This window comes from Barbus barbus (assembly GCF_936440315.1).
Source record: "Barbus barbus genome assembly, chromosome: 33".
Lineage (NCBI taxonomy): Eukaryota > Metazoa > Chordata > Actinopteri > Cypriniformes > Cyprinidae > Barbus > Barbus barbus.
Window position 1 is genome coordinate 5,386,065 of NC_136761.1, and position 20,473 is coordinate 5,406,537.

Genomic DNA, 20,473 nt, shown 5'->3' on the forward strand with positions numbered 1-20,473 from the left:
CTGTGTGTGCCCAGTGCGAGCACTGGGTGCATACATCCACAGAGCTGCCCTGTGGAGGAAGTCGGACCAGCTGCTGGTTTGCTTTGGTCCGCCTAAGAGGGGTCTTCCTGCTACGAAGCCCACTCTTAGCAGGTGGATTGTGGATGCTGTCAATACTGCTTACGAGGCCTCTGGGCTTGCCCATCCGTTGGGAGTCAGAGCGCACTCAACTAGAGGTATGGCGGCCTCCAAGGCCCTTTGGGCAGGCGTCTCTGTCCAAGACATCTGCGACGCTGCTGGTTGGTCCACGCCCCTGACATTCGCCAGGTTCTATGACCTCGACATTCGAGCCACTCCAGGCTCCTCTGTTCTCTCGTCCTGACATCAGGCAGGGACTTGTCAGTCTGGCGGCGTGGGCATAGCGTTCCCATAGCGTCTCCGACGCAGCTCGACGTTCCTGGAAGGGAACGAACCAGGTTACGTATGTAACCCAGGTTCCCTGAAGGGAACGAGAGCTGCGTCTCGAAGCCATACTTCCGGCATCCCTGCCAGCGCTTGCTTCATGACATGAAGCTAACGCGGGCGCCGCCGCACGTGCTTATATACTTCCTGGTCGTGACGTCACCCCGCCCGTGACGCGTCGCCCTTCTATTGGACTGATGACATAGGATGTTCAGAGCGGAATGACGCTGAGAGCGTTCCCATAGCGTCTCCGACGCAGCTCTCGTTCCCTTCAGGGAACCTGGGTTACATACGTAACCTGGTTCGTTTCTTGTGATCTCTAAATGTCTACACCACAAGGGGGTGCAAATTTATGATACTTTTAATATTGTGATATTTCAGACAAAGGATACATGACAAGTATTACAAAGTAAACATTAAATATACTTTTTTTTCTTAATTATACAAATAAATTCATAATCATGAGTTATTTCAACATTATGACTCAGACTTATTACCACTACTACTACTACTACTACTATTAGTTGTAATATTAGTATTATTAGTATTTGTATTCATATTGTTATTAGATTATTTCTGTTGGAAAATGACTTTTTACAAAACAAGGCATAAGCTTACTTATTGTTGTCTGTCTAGTTTAGTGATTCAACAATCTTCTAACCACAGAAAGTGACGGAAAAAGCTGCAGTAAGCATGTTTGTACCTGGGATCAAGCTCGAGGCTGAGCCCACACCAAGGCAGGAGGGGTGAGGCATCAAGCAGCCCTCTGTTGGGTGTCAGGGCCATGATTCTCTCTGAGATTCTGGAGGAAGAGCCACCGTAGGGAGCATAACCACAACACTGGAGATGTAACAGCAAACTCCGACATTGTGTGACTGCTCTCCACACTTCAAGAAGAGGTTTGGTGAATGGGGTCTTGTGTGTTTCTACAAAGACTTGGAAATTTCTCTTTTTGGGCATGTTCTCCGAGTCTCTCTCTTTCTCTCATGTCAGTCTACTTTGGCAGCTCCCGGGGGTCAGAGAGACGGGCTTCATCATCAGCATGTGTAAAGCTCGCTCAGTATGACTTCAGTGTGTGACTGTGATGGTGTCCTCCCATCTAAACAACCTTTTAAATGGATCCACCTCCTAACCCACTTCGTAAGTCATTTTGCCAACCCACACTTGACATTTTTGTAATCTCATCCTCTGAAGTCTCTTCGTTACGGAAGTAATTCCCATTTATCTTATTCATAAAGATTTCAAAACATTCTTCTAAAGCGTTCTAAGCTTTGAATTACACCACCCAGCTTAACTGAAAGTGTATCATACATAATGTATGAGTTATATTATAAAATCTATATCACAGATGTAGTAGTTTATTTACAGCACTGTAGATACATACAAAAGTCCACGAGTGATGGCATGAAGAAATATATACAGTGTAATCACCAAAAACCCCAAAAATACAAAGTGACAAAGAAACAACAAACTGGAAAATAAAGATGAAAAAATAGATATATACAAAGTATATAAACAAAGGGTATCTTAAATATACGCACTTTGATGGGGGTTGCTCACGGCACTACTGAGTTTAAATCTATTCCATTCAATAAATATTTATTTATTTATTTAAAAATACACATGCACACACCTGTAAAAATAAATAAATACATTAAAAAAATTAAATATGTTTAGTTCCTCTTCAGGAACTCGAGCTGCGTCAGGAGACGCTTTGGGGAACGCCTACAGCGTAACCGGCTCTGAATACCAATGAAATCTGTCCAATGGATGGGAGGGACGTCACGGGCGAGGTGACGTAATGACCAACTGGTATAAGAGCACGTGCGGTGAAACCGGCGTCAGCTTTCTGTCATTCAGCTAGCGCTCTTTGTTTCTGTCAGTCTTATTTACTGTTGTCTGTCTTTAGCTATGTCTAATAAGAGCCAGTTTAAGGCTTGGAATATGGGAGAAGCGCAATACGAGCTGTGTGTTCCTCCCTGCAAACGTTTTTTTTTGTGTGCGGGGGATACACACAGCTTGTGTGTGTTTGGCGTTCCCCGCGGCGCTGCCCCGCTTCTGCTGAGGCGGAGCGAGGATTGGGCTCGTGGGGTTCGCATCGGGATCTGATGGAGGGATCGGAGACGAGTGAGTCTCTTCTCCATCCTCACCTGTCAGATCCCATGACCGCTCCTCGAGTTCGGAAGCCCGCCTTGCGGTTACTTCCCCTCGGGCAGCGGCATCGGCATTTTTCGTGTCTTCCTCCGAGGAGGTTAACATGGGAAGCATTGAGCATGTTGCACCCACTCTGTCACCCCAATATGAGGAGCTTGTGGAGTGTCTTGTCGAACCGCAGAGAGGGTTATACGAGCGTTTTCTGAGGTTTCAGACTCATCTCCACATCGGAGCCTGCCTTTTTTTCCCCGACCTCCACACTGAGGTGTCGAGGTTGTAGGGAAAACAATTCGGCCCGCCTCTTCGTCCCCTCATTCGATTACTACGGTAATGTGATGGGGACGAGTGAGCGCGGTTACAGAGCGATGCTGTGTGTGGAACAGACGCTTGCGAGCTATCTGTCCCCTGATGCTGCGTCGTCTCTGAAGGCAAGGGGTACGCGGCAGCAGGTCGGGTTGGCTTATGTCTGCACACCATGGTGGTGTTGCGGGCATGCCAGGCTGACCTGCTCAAGGAGTTGGATGAGGGAGAGGGATTTAGTACAGAGGACATCCGTGAACTCCGCAAAACCACTGATTTGTCATCTTTGGTTGACCCTGTCAGATTTAAAGAAAAAACGCGACAGGGTCTTCCTTCTGGATGCCCCACTTTGCCTTCTGGCCTTTTTTGGTTCGGGATGCAGGTGGCGGCGTTCCAGTGGTTTCTCCCTCGCCGCTCTCTAGCTCACGGGGCTGCTGGGCGAGAGCAGCCCCTGCCACGTGCTGGCTCCTCGTACAGGCAAGCTTGCCCCCGCTGAGCGGGTCGGGGTGGTAAGAAGGGTGCGCGGTCAAAGACCTCCCAGCCAAGCAGGCGAAGACGTCTTCGGCCAAGAAGCCCTGATGTGAGTGGGATCAGGGATTATGAGGGTAGCCCCCGCTGGGGTAGAGCGACGATCGCTGCAGCACACATCAATCGTCGCCCCCCAGCACCCTCAGGAGATCGTTCTGCCAACCCTGCCATCTATGGTGCTTCAGGGTGCAGTGGTTTCCAGCGAGCACATATCTCAGTCTCTTCCGCCTGGTATCGTAGCGGAGCTGAGATGCTCGCCACCCCTTCGGGGGTCTCTGGATCAGCTAGTTCGGCCGTTCCCTGCCGGTGTGCCGTTCCAGGGCATCGAACTAGCTGCTCCGGTTACACCAGAGGCCAGTCTCGAGAGACTGGTTCTCTTAGTAGACTATTTCGCAGCGTGGAAACTACTGCCAAATGTGTCTCAATGGGTCTGCGCACTTTAGAGAGAGTCTACAGAATCCAGTTCGATTCTCGTCCGCCTCAATTCAACGGGGTTAATTCCAAGTTAGTGGGCCCCAAGCAGGCTCTGGTAATGGAACAAGAGGTAAATACTCTCTTAAGGAAGGAAGCCATTGAGGTGGGTCCTCCTTATGAAGATAGTCCGGGTTCTACAGCCGGTACTTCATATTTTCAAGGAGGATGGAGGATTGCGTCCCATTTTAGATCTGCATCAATTGAACCGCTCAGTCTGCAAGACTGAAGTTCAAGATGCTCAGGTAAGTATCTCAGATCAAGTCCGAGGACTGGTTTGACATGTAGATCTAAAAGACGCATACTTCCATGTCTCCATCCTTCCCACTCACAGGAAGTTCCTGAGGTTTGCTTTCGGGGGCAAAGCTTACCAATATCGGGTACTTCCCTTTGGCCTAGCACTCTCACCCCACACTTTTATGAGTGTGTGGGCGTCGCGTTAGCTCCACTGCGGCTACGGGGCGTCCGCATACTCAATTACATCGACTATTGGTTGATTCTTGCTCAATCAGAGCGGAGGGCAGCTCAACATTGAGGTGTTGTTCTCGCTCACTTAAAAGTGTTGGGGTTAAGACTGAACCCCAAGAAAAGTGTGCTTTCTCCATTACAGAGAACCACTTATCTGGGGGTGGTGGGGATTCGACCACGGTGCAGGCACGTATGTCTCCTGCTCGGATCGAGTCAATCCTCACAAAAGTCAGGAGGGTGAAAGAAGGCCAGTCACTCACTGTCAAGCAGTTTCAGATACTGCTGGGTCTGGTGGCAGCTGCGTCCAACGTGATACCTATTGGCCTGCTGTACATGAGACCCCTACAGTGGTGGCTCAAGACCAAGGGGTTCTCCCCAAGAGGAAACCCGCTTCACATGATCAAGGTCACGTGGCAATGCCTACGTGCCTTAGACATGTGGAGACAACCTTGGCTCTTGTCCCAGGGCCCGGTGTTGGGAGCTCCTTGTCGCCGCGTACGCTAGCGATGGACGCATCCTTCACCGGTTGGGGAGCGGTCATGAGTGGCCACCCTGCCCACGATCTGTGGAAGGGTCATCATCTCGCCTGGCACGTGCTCAGGCTCGAGATGCTGGCCGTGTTTCAGACTCAGCACTTTCTCCCAGACCTAAGAGGTTGCCATGTGTTAGTTCGCACCGACAACACATCGGTGGTCTCTTATAGCAACCACCAAGGAGGTCTACTCAGACACCGCAATGTCCCCTCTGGTACTCTCTACGGCATCCAGCTCCGAGGGGCTGGATGCCATGGTACAGACGTGGCCGAGGCTTCGTCTGTACGCCTTTCCCCCGATTGCTCTGCTCCCCAGAGTTCTGGAGAGAGTGCGCCGGGACGGACTCCGGCTGCTATTAGTAGCCCCGTTCTGGCCGGCCCTAGTATGGTTCTCGGACCTGATTTCTCTCCTCGACGGCTCTCCATGGGAGATTCCAGTCAGGAGGGATCTCCTCTCATAGGCAGCGGGCACCTTGTGCATCCCCGCCAGGAGTTGGGGAAGCTGTGGGTGTGGCCCCTCAGGGAGCACGGCTCGTAGCTTCTGGTCCCTCAACTGAGGTTGTCGAGACCATTCTCCAATCCAGAGCTCCCTCTACGAGGAGACTGTACGCCCTGAAGTGGAGACTCTTCACTTCATGGTGCGGAGATCGCCAGCTCGACCCAGTTAACTGCCCGGTTGGTACAGTGCTGGAGTTCCTGCAGGCTCGACTCTCCGCAGGGTTAGCCCACTCCACCTTGAAGGTTTTTGTGGCGGCAATTTCGGCCTATCACACCCTTCTTGGTGGACAGTCAGTTGGCAGACACCCGCTAGTTACACGTTTCCTCCGTGTTGCACTGAGGCTAAGGCCTCCAGTACGGTCCCGGGACCCCCCTTGGGACTTGGCTGTGAAATTGATGCTCTTTGTAGGCCCCCATTCGAGCCTATTGAGGAGATCTCAGATCGCCCTGAAGAGCATGTTTCTTCTGGCGATTTCATCTCTGAAGAGATTTGGGGATTTGTGGCCTGTCAGTGGCCCCTTCTCACTTGGACTTTGCGAAGTTCCTTCGGTCACGCCACAGCCTGTCATACTGCAGGCCTTTAGTCCTCCACCCTTTCGGGAGCCTGACCAGCAAAAGCTAAATCGTATGTGTCCAGTGTGAGCACTGGACGCATACGTCCACAGAGCTGCCATGTGGAGAAGGGCGGACCAGTTGCTTGTTTGCTACGGTCCCCCTAAGAGAGGTCTTCCTGCTTCCAAGCAGACCCACAGTCGGTGGATTGTGGATGCCATTCAGATGGCCTATGGTCTTCTGACCTCCCCTCGCCAATGGGAGTCAAAGCTCATTCCACGAGGAGTGTGGCGGCCTCCAGGCCTTTCTCGCAGGTGTCCCGATCCAGGACATCTGCAACGCTGCGGGATGGTCTACGCCCCTGACCTTTGTCAGGTTTTATGGCCTAGACATGCGAGCCACTCCAGGTTTTTCCGTTCTCTCGCCCTAGCTGTGCTCCGTATGGATACACATAGGGCAAGGACTTGGAAGTCTGATGCCGTGCGTATCTCGTTCCCCAAAGTGTCTCCTGACGCAGCTCGAGTTCCTGAAGAGGCACGTCTTAGGTTACGCATGTAACCCCAGTTCCTCGAAGGAACGAGATGCTGCATCGCGAGGCCAGCGCTTGCTTTATTCTAGAAGCTGACGCCGGTTTCACAGCACGTGCTTTTATATCAGCTGGTCATTACGTCACCTCGCCCGTGACGTCCCTCCCATCCATTGGACAGATTTCATTGGTATTCAGAGCCGGTTACGCTGTAAGCGTTCCCCAAAGCGTCTCCTGACGCAGCGTCTTGTTCCTTCGAGGAACTGGGGTTACATACATAAACTAAGACGTTTTTCATTGCTAAAATATTTAAATCATCCACCAGTAGGAGCTTACTGGAGCAACTAAGCTGCAAAACTTTAAACCCCACTTATATTTGGCACAATATTAATTTTGACAACTTCTCTGATTGGTGGGGTTCTCTGCTGGACATGGGTAATATAGGTAATATACATACAGGGGCGTAGATTACGTCCCCCGCACTTTTTCATTGGACAGTTGTGTTCTCGATATGTTGAGGTTTTAATGGAGCAATTTATATAAATGCAGAATGATTTAAAATTCAAAGAGACAAGATATACATGACGTTTACGTTTCCATGGCAATCAAGTCACTCAGTTTGTCACTTCACAACATACCCAGGCTCGCGCCCACGGTCCCGTGCTGTGTGCATCATTCATTAGAGGTCGAGATGAGTTCAAAGCGGCAAAAAACTCTTCACTCCTCTTTTACGAAAAAGTCAAGCAGCGTAAGTTGGCATGTGGTATCCGAATAGTGTTGCACAATGCTGAGTGAGCCTATTGCTCTTGTTAAATAAGTAGCAAGTTTTGATGTTCATTATATGAAAAAAAAACTGCCTGGACAAACATGCACTTATTTTCAGTTTATTTTTCCTTAACTCTTTTGTAACGTCTTTTATTTTAACACGTATGTATGTTATCAGAACCCTTCAAATAAGAATAAAGATAATGTTGAACTGAGATTTTACAGTGTTTGCAGCATTGTGACATGTTTAACTCTAATGTTCAATTCTACATGATGTATTTCAATCAAACATGCAAGCACTGATCTGATACAGGGCCTATCATCATTTAGGGGTGCTCTGTCATTATTGCACTAATTTTACGTTTGTATGTGTTGTCAAGAATGAACAAGAAACAGTCAGCCTAGGTTTGTTAGAGCAGAATCAGGACAACACACAAGAAAAACAAACTTCACAGGTGAGAAGAACTGATAGAGTGGCTTTTAACACCTGGCTGTTTTTACATTGTATAAAATCTATTAATACACAATCGTTTGTAGGATTATATATGGATTTATCATAGAAAACACATAATTAGTCAAATATAGAAAAATAAAAAATAACATTAGTATGATGAACAACTTCTCAGCTATCATTTTTAACTACAGTGGGTAATTATTAACTTGCATATTGGTTGTTTACTAGTACTTAAGCACATATTAATTCTGTATTCTTCATGACCATATTCTGCATCCCATAATCCTAAATTTAACAACTACAACGACTACCTTACAAGCTATTAATAAGCAGTAAATGAAGAGTTTATTGAGGTAAAAGTAATATTTAATAGTGAATGTGTTACGTATCCCTCCAGGCAGGCAGAACAGACTTGGGCAGACAGGATAATCCAAAAATGACGAGTTTATTAACAGAAAAGTAGGAACGTGTAACATTAACAATAACCGACATCGACTGAAACCAAAGGGGAACTTTAAATAGGCTGTAACTAAGGCAACACACAGGTGACGGGGATTAACTAATAATGACTTAATGAGGTGACGATTAAACAAGCTAGGAACTAAAACCAAATAAGGAAACTCAGGAACAGACAGAAAAACCAGAAAGATACAAACTTAAAGTCCAGACATATAACATTACTCCCCCCCTCCCGGAAGGCGCGTCCCATGCCGTAACCGGGGAGGGGGGGGGGGGGGCACCCTGGAGGCCAGTAAAGGACCGGGGCAAGGGAGGTCCGGTGGCCATGGCGGGACTTAGGCCTTGGACGGGCATGACAGGGACCACGGAGGCATGGACGGGGGGAGGAGCCAAGACAGAGGCTGGAGAGAGCTGGAGTAGGCGGAGCCGGATAGGACCCAGGCCGCAGTCCTTGCGGTGGCCCCCGGTGGAGACGACGGAGGGAGGAGCCCTGGTGGCAGAGAGGCTGACGACTCCAGGGAGCTGACCGACGGCGGCGGAGCAGGTGGAGGTGGAGCCCGAGGCGGCGACAGAGAGCCGAAGAGCCAGGGTGATGCCGAAGATCCGGAGGTCCACGGCGGAGCAGATGGCTTCGGCGACCCCGGCGCAGGCGGAGATCCGGATGGCTGCGGCGGAGCCGGAAATACAGAGGACAGAGGTGGAGCAGGAGGGAAGGAGGAGCCCAACGGAGCCAGAGGGACGAAGGGACGGGGCGCAGCCAAAGGAGTGTAGTCCCGAGGTGCAGGTAGCGGGACGACTGACCAATGCGGAGCCGGATGGATGAGGGAACCCGGTGGAGCTGGTGGGCAGACGGGATCCGGTGGAGACGGGGGAGCTGGAAGGCATGGTGGAGCTGCTGGGTCGCCGGACTGAGGCCGAGTCTGGGTCTCGGAGGCTGCTGGCGGAGAAGAGGGAACCACCAGACTCAACGCCACAGGAGCTGGAGATGGGCAGGCCAGCGGCGATCCCACGCCACAGATGGTGAGCTGAGGGTGAGCGGATGGGCTGACCATGTCCAGCGACAGGGATATATTCGAGGGAACCAGATCAATGAGAGGCGGTGGGAGAGGGAGGTTGGGTGGGATTTCTTGCCAGATGTTGATAGCCAATGATGAACAAACTTAAATTGTTGAAACCCAGTCTATGAGATCATCTTCCGACTCACCCTTAGCGGAGGCGGGATGGGAGGCGGGCTTCCTTTAGCCCCCGCAGTCTCCACGGTAACCTCCACCGTCGCTTGTGCTGTCGGCTCACGCACCTGGTCAGACTTCTGAGGCTCGCACTGATGGGCGATCGTCCGCTCTGTCGCTCCCGATGGCGATGGCTTGACGACCGCGGCAGGCTCTGGCTCTCTGTCTGCGGTGGGCTCTGGCAGCTCTGTGCCGCGAGTGGGTCTTTTCCGGAAGGGCTCTGGGTTGACGGCGCCCACATGTGATGACCCTGGGCTGGCATCCACTTCCCCCAGGATGGATGGTGATCCAGCGATCCACAGTGCGCTGTTGATATAGTCCTTGAGCCTCCAGCTCAGATCAGCATAGGGCATGAGGAAGCGGATCTCGTCGTCCAGCCCGTACCAAAATCCCTCCATTAGGGTGAGGTCATCACATGTGGCGAGATGGCAATGATCCGCGAACTCGTCCACATACTCCTCCAGATCTCGTCCGTCTTGGAATAAAAAGATAGTCGCCCCTGACGCACTGGCGTTCGGGGCGACGTTGATTGAAGCTAACTTCAGCTTCATGCGGTGTCGGTCGGTTATTCTGTTACGTATTGGTTATTGTCCAGCAGTGTATTTAGTTTGTTATTTTCTTCTGTATGTCACTATTCCCTGTATTTACATGTTTCAAACACTACTTTATTTGCTATAGACAGAGGCAGAAGTGAATTCAGAGTTGAGAGTGAATGAGGCAGAGAGTTTCAGTGAAGCTTCAGAGGTAAAGATTATTTACAGCATTGTCTATGATAAGATATGTCTTATACCTTTTAACATAGACTAATCAGACTAATGTATAATAGAACAGAACAGAATAAAGAAGTATGTGAATGTGCAAGTATCCATTACTGTGTGCCATGTACTGTACATACAACACACACAAAATACAGTTTGAAATATGTAAACAATAGTACCCTTATAAGGACATCTTTGTAACTTATACTCAAAAAGGTGCACATTAGTACCTTAGAGTACCAATATGTACCGTAATGTACAACTATGAAACTTTTTGGGGTAACTAAGGTACAAAGATGTCCTTTTAAGGGTACTGTCTCAGTGACAAGCTGTTGTATTTCTTTCTTTCTTTCTTTCTTTCTTTCTTTCTTTCTTTCTTTCTTTCTTTCTTTCTGTTTTATAATCATATATAATAATATAATCATAAAGCATATTAAGCAAAAAGGTATGATTAAAAATAAAACCTGTCAATTAAAACAAAAAAACAACAGGTATAACACTAGACATTCTGTCCCCCCACTTTTGAAATGATGGCTACGGCCCTGTATATATATATATGGGTAATATATATATATCAACAGAAATTCCGATATTACACTCAAGTAGGAATCACACTCTCTCATAATGTTAATTTTGGAGTTTATGGAGGGTATAGTTTCTTCACATTACACCACTTCCGCCCTGTGACAAATAATCTGAGTCACTGTTTATTTGATTTTATATAATTTTTTATTTCCGGAAATGCAGTGTGTAATTCTGGCTCTCACATGGATGAGCAGCCTGTTAAGTGCTGCAGGAGCTGCTCTTCCTGTGACACTGCTGACAAACACGAGCCATTTAGTAAATGTCAGCACTGGGACTCACTGTAGGTCTGGATGGCACTCACACACAACCTCAGATGAGGCTTTTTCTCACAGCTGTCTCATAGGCAGCGAGGAGAGAGGAGGGAGAGGGAGAGTCGTTGATTAAGCTTGCCCAGGGACTGCCTCACACTCTCCATTAATATTGCAGCAGTGGGATAGCTCATAATCACGGCCCAGCTCGCCTGATTTGGAAGGATATTGGCTCCTCTGGAAACCCCTGCCTGTCAGTGAGTCCATAAACTGTTGTAACGTTAGATGAATACGTATCATTTTCCAAATCAAGAAAGGATTATTGACAGAGAGTTCTCATTTAGTAGGCAATGCAAGGTAGCTGTAATTCTGATGATGACAATTTGTTATGAAAACGGTAAAGTCATTGTAAATACCTATGACTCAAACTGATTACTCATAGTGTTTCATTGCAATTTCGGTATGTGTTTGTTACAGTTATGTACTGTAAAAAAATAAATAAATAAAAATAAAAAATGCCTGAAGTCGGAAAAAGCTTTGTGAGTTGCCCCTAGTGGTAGCAAGTGTTATTGCAATAAACCATTTTCCATTTCACTAATGCCCTGTCATTGGTTGAATAAACAGACAGCCCGCCCTAAACTCATGCCATTGGTTGACAGAATGTTGCTGTTATGATGCTCAGAATGATGCTCAAGTAAAAAGCAATGTTTTGTGTTACTTCTTTTGAACAAGTCAACCGATGAATAGTTTACTTATATCTCATTTTCCTCTGTTTATTGAATTGAAAAAAAATATTTTAAAAGTTTGGGGTCAGTAGAAATACATTATATTTCGGTTTGTCAAGGATGCATTAAATTCATCAACTCTTTCTATTCATCAAAGAACCCTGAAAAAACAATAAAAAAAATAAAATAAAACAGTACCAATGTTTCTACAAAAAAAAAAAAAAAAACATTTTCTGCAGCCCTGTTATTTTAAAATATATTTAAAAAGAAAACAGATATTTCAAATTGTAATAATATTTCATTGTATGTTCACAAGGTTTTTTACTGTATTTTTAATAATATAAGCGCAACCTTGGTGAGAATAAAAGTGTTCTCCTGACCTCAGAAGAAATCCTGACTTCAAACAGTATTTTTTAAATTATGAAAAAAAAAATCTATATAAGAACAATTGATTATTTTTGTAATAATCAATATAGACATGACCATGTTAAGTTAGAACTAGAACATGTACAACATGTTTGTGTTACTCTTTGCGGCACTGTATTTACTGATAAAACAGATCATCCCTGCCAAAGACAGTTGTAACTTCCTCTGAGTATTCAAGCATAAATCTACAAGTTTTTCTTTTTTTAAGAACTACTTGTTCTTTTCCCAGAAACTAGTCTGATTCATGGTACTGACTTCATAATGATATTTGTATTGAAAAATTCTGTAATGTAATGATTCAGAGTGAATTTCTGTGTACGTTTAAATATACACTGTTCACCTCTTCTTGACGTAATTCATCCGTTTGCATGTATTAAATATTAAAATTTGTGGTTTCTGAAAAGAAAGGGCACTTTAATTCAGGTGTTGTAGTAGGGGTTTTCAAACTGGACTGCTTTGTAAATAGTTAACTATTTGTGCATTTATTTATTTAGCTAGCTAGTTAGTTAGTTACTTAGTATAAAAAATACATGTGAAATGGGTGTTTTTCAGGTTTACATTTACCCGAACCCCCCCCCCCCCCCAAAAAAAAAAAAAAAAAACATTTCATAAAGACTTAAAGTATAGCAACTTACTTAATGGCTTAATTCAATGTCAGTATTCATTTAGTGTTCACAGTCATTTTAATTTGGAAAAATAATATTAGTCTTTACACACACACACACACACACAAACATCTAAATGTTAAACTGAATTGAATTTAAATGTGAATTGAACTGGAAATAAATATTTTTCCAGATAATATTTTAATAATTTTCTTTAGCATCAGTAATTTGTAACATTATAAAAGCCAATTATTTAAAAAGTTGTCCTTGATAATGGAAATATTATATTTGGGGGTCCTTTGAAAACCCCTGGCATAAGACATTTGGTGGAAATGAGAGAGGGATATTTCTAGCACTTGTGATGAGATGAAATTCATTACCGCTTTACTAAATTAGCAGAACAGTGAAAGGAAACTATCTTGCCTTTGTCTTCCCCATCCACTATGATTGAGCACCAGAGGCGAAGAATGATTTACCAACCGGATATTAAATTTCCATAGTACTTTGACAACCTCTCCCTTGGCATCAAAGATAGGCCTCAAAATTACCTGGGCTTTTCCTTTCCACCTTTTTTCGCTGTATTCCAACATCTCATACAAAAGTGATTGAGGTCTCTTTTGTCTAATCACAGATGGAGATTGTATTGCAAAGTGCCCATTGTGACTCTTATCTAAGAGCTCGATGTTAAGGATAGCAATTTATGTGGGGTCTGTTACGCAGTCCTCGAATCTGCTGTCGCTGCCATAAATTGTAATCGCAGACGTTGTTAGAGAAACTTCATCACTGGTTCCAGATCAGTGAGGTGGCGATGCTTTTCATCACTGAGCCTTATAGCAATTATCATTAGAGAAAGAAGTCTCGAGGGAGACTTGATTAGCTGTCTGTAGTTTAGAGTAAGAGCACACTTATTTAAGAACACCGGCAAACTATCAACAGCTCAGAAACGGCACAAAAGCACGGTGCTAATTAGCAGCCGTATACCTCAGAAGACTGTCGGCCAATTACAAGAGAAGAACACACAACCCTTTATTAGACTGGAGTGTGATATTATTTTTTACTCTGGGCCTAGAGAAGAAAAAAAACATCCATGACAGTTCACATTTCTGTGACAAAGCTAAAATAGTTCGTGAGAGGGATTTCCTGTTGACTTAGACTACCCGTCTTAAATCTCTTCTAAACGTTCCCTTAATTAAAAGATGAGACACCAAATAGTTTAAGGTGAAATAAATATTTATGGACTTTTGGATTTGTGGTGCTTCTGAAGAGCAAGCAAATTGCTACTGATAAAAATCCAATTTTGCATGCAAGCAAATAACAGCAGAAACATTTGCAGGCTCTCTGTTGTTAATGTCTTGTCTGCTCAGAGTGTGCATTCAACTAGACAGCATCTTTTCTTTCTTTTTTTCAAGTAATAGCCGTACTGGCCCAGCAGCAGCTATTCAGAAAGACACTTTAACCTTCCCTTTCTCTTCAGTGAGCTGATAAAAATGATCTGTGAAGTGAAACACTCATGTCCGAAAAGAACCTAGAAGAAATACCTATTTCATACAGCTAAAGAAATTCTATATTGTATTTGTTTAATCATATCCAAAATAAAAATAACATAATTTATATTAAAATATTTAAGTATATATAAAGTAGTATACACAGTACAAAATAAAGTGTAGTTTTATCATCAATGATGACCTTGTTCATGTCAATTTAATCATGCAATGCAGTGCAGTCAAGTGTTCAATAGCACAAATCAACAATATTGTTAAAAATAATATTAAATAAATAAACCCAATGTCTTAAATCTTACTATTCTTTGTTTAAATGAAATGATAAATGAAACAATACATTTGAATGTTTCAATATATTTTATTGTTGAAAAACCTTTACAATATAATGCGTCAACATTTTTGTGCGACAACGTGCTTGTTATCGGTGCAGTTATCGGTTATCGGTTACCGGTTATCGGTTACTTCTTACAAAATGCTTTGTAGGGTGGTGATGGCGCAGTGGATAAGACACATGCCTTTGGTGTGAGAGACCCGGGTTCGAATCCACTGTGAGACACCAATGTGTCCCTGAGCAAGACACTTAACCCCTAGTTGCTCCAGCGGCGTGCGACCTCTGACATATATAGCAATTGTAAGTCGCTTTGGATAAAAGCGTCAGCTAAATGAATAAATGTAAATAAATGTTAATTTGTGCAAACCTGAGCTTGAAGACCAGTTTGAACATTATCATACGGAAGAGACAAAAGCTAGAGTTACAGAAAAATGTGCTATAAGATATTAAGTTGAGACACTTTGTCATTACTGGATCATGTTGACCGTTGATGGAATAGTTACTCTGATCAGACACTTATAAACTTATAAAGACACTTATAAACTTGAAGAGAACTGACTTCATACAGTTGCTGCATCTAAATTCCTGTACATTGACAGCATGTGCTGTATTGAGTGAAGGACTTCTCGACTATTAATGTTGTACATTCTTTAGCTATTTAGGTTTGAACACATTTACAGACATATGCCATCTTGTCATTATATTTTGGTTTGTATGTTCTTTGACCTATAAAATACCAAGAACAACTTAAAAAATAATGTCATTGCACAATAAACAAGTACAGTTTAACCACAAAGAAAAACTGTTTGGTGCCTGCAGCACTCGCTCTTAAAAAGATCCCCCAGCCCACAGTTCTATCTTATTTCTATTTTTCAACTTCTCGAATCTGACAGCCCCTCAGCTCTTGTGGTCTCATGCGATAGAAAAGCATCCACTGGTTCCACACTTCAGAATCTCAGCAAATACAGTAGGTCATTCACGTATTTGGTTTCATGAATACTGTATTCAGGCATCCTATTATTTTTATTCAGCTTTTTGCATACTACAGTATATAAAGTAGGAAGTATGCAGATCCAGAAAATCACCTTGACACCAGTTGCTCAAATGTCACTACAAAAATGGCTCAGAAAAGTAAAGGTAGTTCTGAGAAAAGCATTTGAAGTTGCATCTTTGATCTTTTGTTATCTAATGCAATGACATTCAGGCATTTTAAAATATGACAAATGCTTTGTAGGGCCACTGAATATGCATTAAGCAGACATTTGAATGCTTTATGCGCTTTGCAATCCATTAAATCTTTTCAGAAATAGCTCACCAGAGCTATAAATTACAATACAACTTATGTATGGATAATTTATCAACATTTAGATTATAATACATTAAAACAGAAAGAATACAGCGTTATCATCAAGCTGACTAGTCATCTATATATTACAGTGTATTACAACTGTATAGAATTCTTTATGAGTTCTTACAACTAATAATAATAAGGTGCATTATAAAGCAGAAAGAATGTTTTTATGATGCATTGTGGTGATGTACAAGCTTCAAAAGAAAGAAATGTCCAGTTCTCACTATTAATTATGACTTGTGCCTCAATAAACACCTAATTTGATGTTTTTTAATAGTTAGCATAGTTTAGATATTGGGTAGGTTTAGGTTATAGAATATGGTCATGCAGGATATGTAACCTACTAATAAACAGCCAACATGTTATTAATAGGCATGCTAATAAGCAACTAGTTAATAGTGAGAATTGGTACCTATGCTGAAGTGTTAACAGAGCATGTTATCATGAAGTTAAATGTGGTTCGACTGAATCTAAACATAACTAGTCCATTGTTTGTAAAAGCTAATTAGGACTAGTCGTCTGATTTAACTCTGTGATTTCTTTATGTAATTGACTCCTCAGTGCGAACAAAGTAAATCATAGTGAAGGCCGCAGTGGTTCCCATCGTAAAGAAAATGATTTTCTTCCTTTCTACTGGCTTCCTCAGCACTTCCAGAGTCCCTCTTGACACAGATCGCAGTTTTATAGTGGGTGTGATATGAATTGCTCAGCTCCAGTATTTCCCCTTTTCCTCTTTCTTTTTACAGACATTTGCATCAGCTCCAGTTGCAGTCTCTGACAGAACATCCTCATAAAGGGCCTCATTTTCCTGTGCGTGGGCTCTCTGCGGTAAGATGAAGATGCCCGAGTTTCTGCTCTGAAAATACGAATAAGCAGGCCAACCAGTCTCTGTGTTTTTGACGGTATATGTGAAGCCATTCATACATTTGCATAATTGTATGCCATTTAATGACATGGGTAATATCACAGTGCCATTAGGATACACTGCAAAGGTTTGCTGGGGGAATCCATTAAGGGGCGACATCCCCCACAGTGTTAGGAATAATTTTATCATGAGAATGCCTTTGAGAAATAATTCATTATCACATTTTTAGAGAGTTTAATGCAACAGTTGGACAAACTTTTCTTTCATAAAGTGTGTTTAAGGCTTATTTAAAAACATAATCAGTCCTGACAAGCAAGTATTACACATGTAATTAACCTGAAAGGCTATTAATATTCAGTGCTTATGGTTAAAGGCAGTTCTGTGGAAGCTGTGGAATTCCCTGAAGCGTCCGCTGACCCTAAACAAAAGATTAACACTCTTAATATTTGATTACTAACTTCCCAATTATGGATTGATGAGACAGAAATAGATAATTCAGTGGCTTCATACTTTCAATATCATTCAGATACATTAGTTAAACATTTTTGATTCACTCTCAGAATAGATATGCAAATATTAATTTCACTTTACCTTTATTTTGAGATGAATTCACTGTAACACTTTAGTATAGGGACCAGCTTATAAGCAAGCCTATTATTGGCATATTGGCTGTTTATCAAATTCAAATTCAAATTCAAATTTTATTTGTCACATACATATACATACGTAGTACGACATGTAGTGAAATGTATTGTACGACTGTCCAACAAATTGTCCAACAAAATTAGAAAAACCTCAAGTTTACAAAAATACAAATAGAAAAAGTACAGTAAACATATATACAGAATAAACTAGCAATAAAATAAAATAACAAATAGATATGAGAATAAAAAATAGAATATGATTCTATATAGATTCTATAAAAAGTAAAGTGTATGTCAGTGATAAAGTGTCCGTGTGCTGTGCTGTGCAGTGCAGTAAAGTGTATAAGTGAGTAAAAGGATACTAAAGACAAAGACAAATGGCATGTAAGTCCCACTCATTTATCCTTTCGTAACCTTCTACAAATTAGTGCAGATGTAATGAAAATGTGCAAAGTGGAAGTGTGGGGTGATGTGATTAGAGTGGAGAGTGGTTTAGACTCCGAATGGCCTGCGGGAAGAAGCTCCTCCTCATTCTCTCTGTGTTCGCCTTCATGGAGCGGAAGCGTCTCCCTGAACGCAGCAGAGAAAAGAGTCCATTGTTGGGATGGCTGAGGTCCTTCACTATCTTCCTGGCCCTGGTCAGGCACCGCTTGCTGTAGATGTCCTGCAGGTCAGGGAGCTCTGTGTGAATGGTACGTTCCGCTGAACGCACCACCCTCTGGAGGGCTCGTCTGTCCTGCATAGTGCAGTTCCCGAACCAGGAAGTGATGCTGCCCGTCAGGACGCTCTCGATGGTGCAGGTGTAAAAAGTCTTAAGCACCCGAGAGGGAAGTCTAAAGTCCTTTAAGCGTCTCAGATGGTACAGACGCTGCCTGGCCTTCTTCACCAGGGTGCTGGTATGACAGGACCAAGTCAAGTCCTGCGTGATGTGAACACCCAGGTATCTGAAGCTGTCCACTCTCTCCACTGGAGTCCCGCTGATCGTGATCGGCTGGTACGACCGCTCCTGCTTCGTACTGAAGTCCACTATCAGCTCCTTAGTTTTGCTGATGTTCAGGTGTAGACTATTCACCTGGCACCAACTCTCCAGGTTCTTAATCTCCTGTATGTAGGCCGTCTCGTCGTTGTCTGAGATCAGGCCCAACACAACAGTGTCATCAGCAAACTTAATGATGGTGGTGGAGTTGGAAGTGGCCACACAGTCATAAGTGTACAGTGAGTACAGCAGGGGGCTCAGAACACAACCTTGAGGGGCTCCGGTGCTTAGGGTGATGGAGGATGAGGTGTGTTTACCCATCCGTACGGCTTGCTGTCTGTCCTTCAGGAAGCTGGAGATCCATTGGCACAAGGATGTGCTGAGACCAAGGACCTCCAACTTGGAGGTGAGTGTGGAGGGAATTATGGTGTTAAACGCTGAACTGTAGTCCACAAACAGCATTTTTACATAATTCCCTTTTCTGCAGTCCAGGTGACTTGTTGTGGTGTGGAGGAGGTGTGAGATGGCATCCTCCGTGGAGCGGTTATGCCTGTATGCAAACTGTAGTGGATCCAGTGTGTCTGGTAGTGATGCAATGATGAAGTCTCTGACCAGTCTCTCAAAGCACTTCATCACCACTGATGTGAGGGCTACAGGGCGATAGTCGTTTAGGCAGGTGGGCTGCGGTTTCTTGGGGACAGGAACAATGGTGGACTGCTTAAAGCATGAGGGGACTATGGACTGTTCCAGGGAGAGGTTGAAGATCTCGGTGAACACCGGTGCTAGCTGGTCAGCGCAGGCCTTCAGAACCCGACCTGTGATGCCATCTGGTCCTGCTGCCTTCCTGATGTTCACTCTCTTGAATGCCCTCCTCACGTCATGCTCCGTGATGGTGAATACGTTGTCCTCACCGGCTTCCTCAGCGTGCATGCAGTTAGCACTGCTAGCGCCGTTAGCGTGATTAGCTGCAGCCTCGAAGCGAGCATAAAAAGTGTTCAGCTCGTCAGCCAGAGAGGCGTCCGCATTCCCCGATCTGGAGGGTGGTGTTTTGTAGTCCGTGATGGTTCTAAGTCCCTGCCACAGGCTCCTAGAGTCGCCATGTTGGAATTGCGACTCTAGTTTCCTCCCGTAGCGCTGCTTCGCCTCCTTCACCGATCTGCGCACGCTGTAAGATGCAGCCTTGTAATCATCCATGTTCCCGGTGATGAGCCCTGTGTTGTAGGCAGCGGAGCGGGATCTCAGGGCGTCGCGGATGGTTTTATCCACCCACGGCTTCTGGTTGGGAAACGTCCTGATGATGGTTTTCTGCACCGTATCATCCATTAGTTTCTCTATAAATCCCACAACCGCTTCCGTAAACAAGCTGACGTCATCAGAGCTGCGCCGGAACATGTCCCAGTCTGCGTCATCTAGCGCGTCCTGCAGAGCGGCCACCGATTGGTCCGTCCAGCGTTGGACCTCCCTCTGCACCGGGGCTTCCTGTTTCAGCCTCTGTTTGTAAACAGGCATGAGGAAGATGGCGGCGTGGTCCGATTTCCCAAACGGTGGTTGTGACTGTGCCTTGTAGCCGTTCTTATATGGGGTGTAACAGTGATCTAATGTCCTTTCGCCCCTGGTGGGGCAGCTGATGTGCTGATGGAAGTTCGGCAGTGCACGCTTGAGGTTGGCACTGTTGAAATCTCCCAAAACAATGAATGCGGCGTCCCGGTGCTGTGTCTGGTGAAGGTGTAGTGTTTCATGTAAATCCCATATCGCAGTGTCCGTGTCCGCTTGAGGTGGAATATAAACGGCACTGACGATGACCGAGCTAAATTCCCGAGGGAGATAAAAAGGGCGACATTTGATGGTCAGAAGTTCAAGATTCGGTGTGCAGGAGCGTGAGAGGGGAACAATGCTCGCGCTGTTGCACCAGTGTTTGTTCACCATCAGACATACTCCACCTCCCCTAGTCTTCCCCGAGTCCAGCGTTCTGTCCATGCGGTAAACCGAGAAGAACTCGGCCGGCTGGATGGCGTGGTCTGGTACCGCTGGGTTCAGCCATGTCTCGGTGAAGCAGAGAAGGTTGCAGTCCCGAATGTCC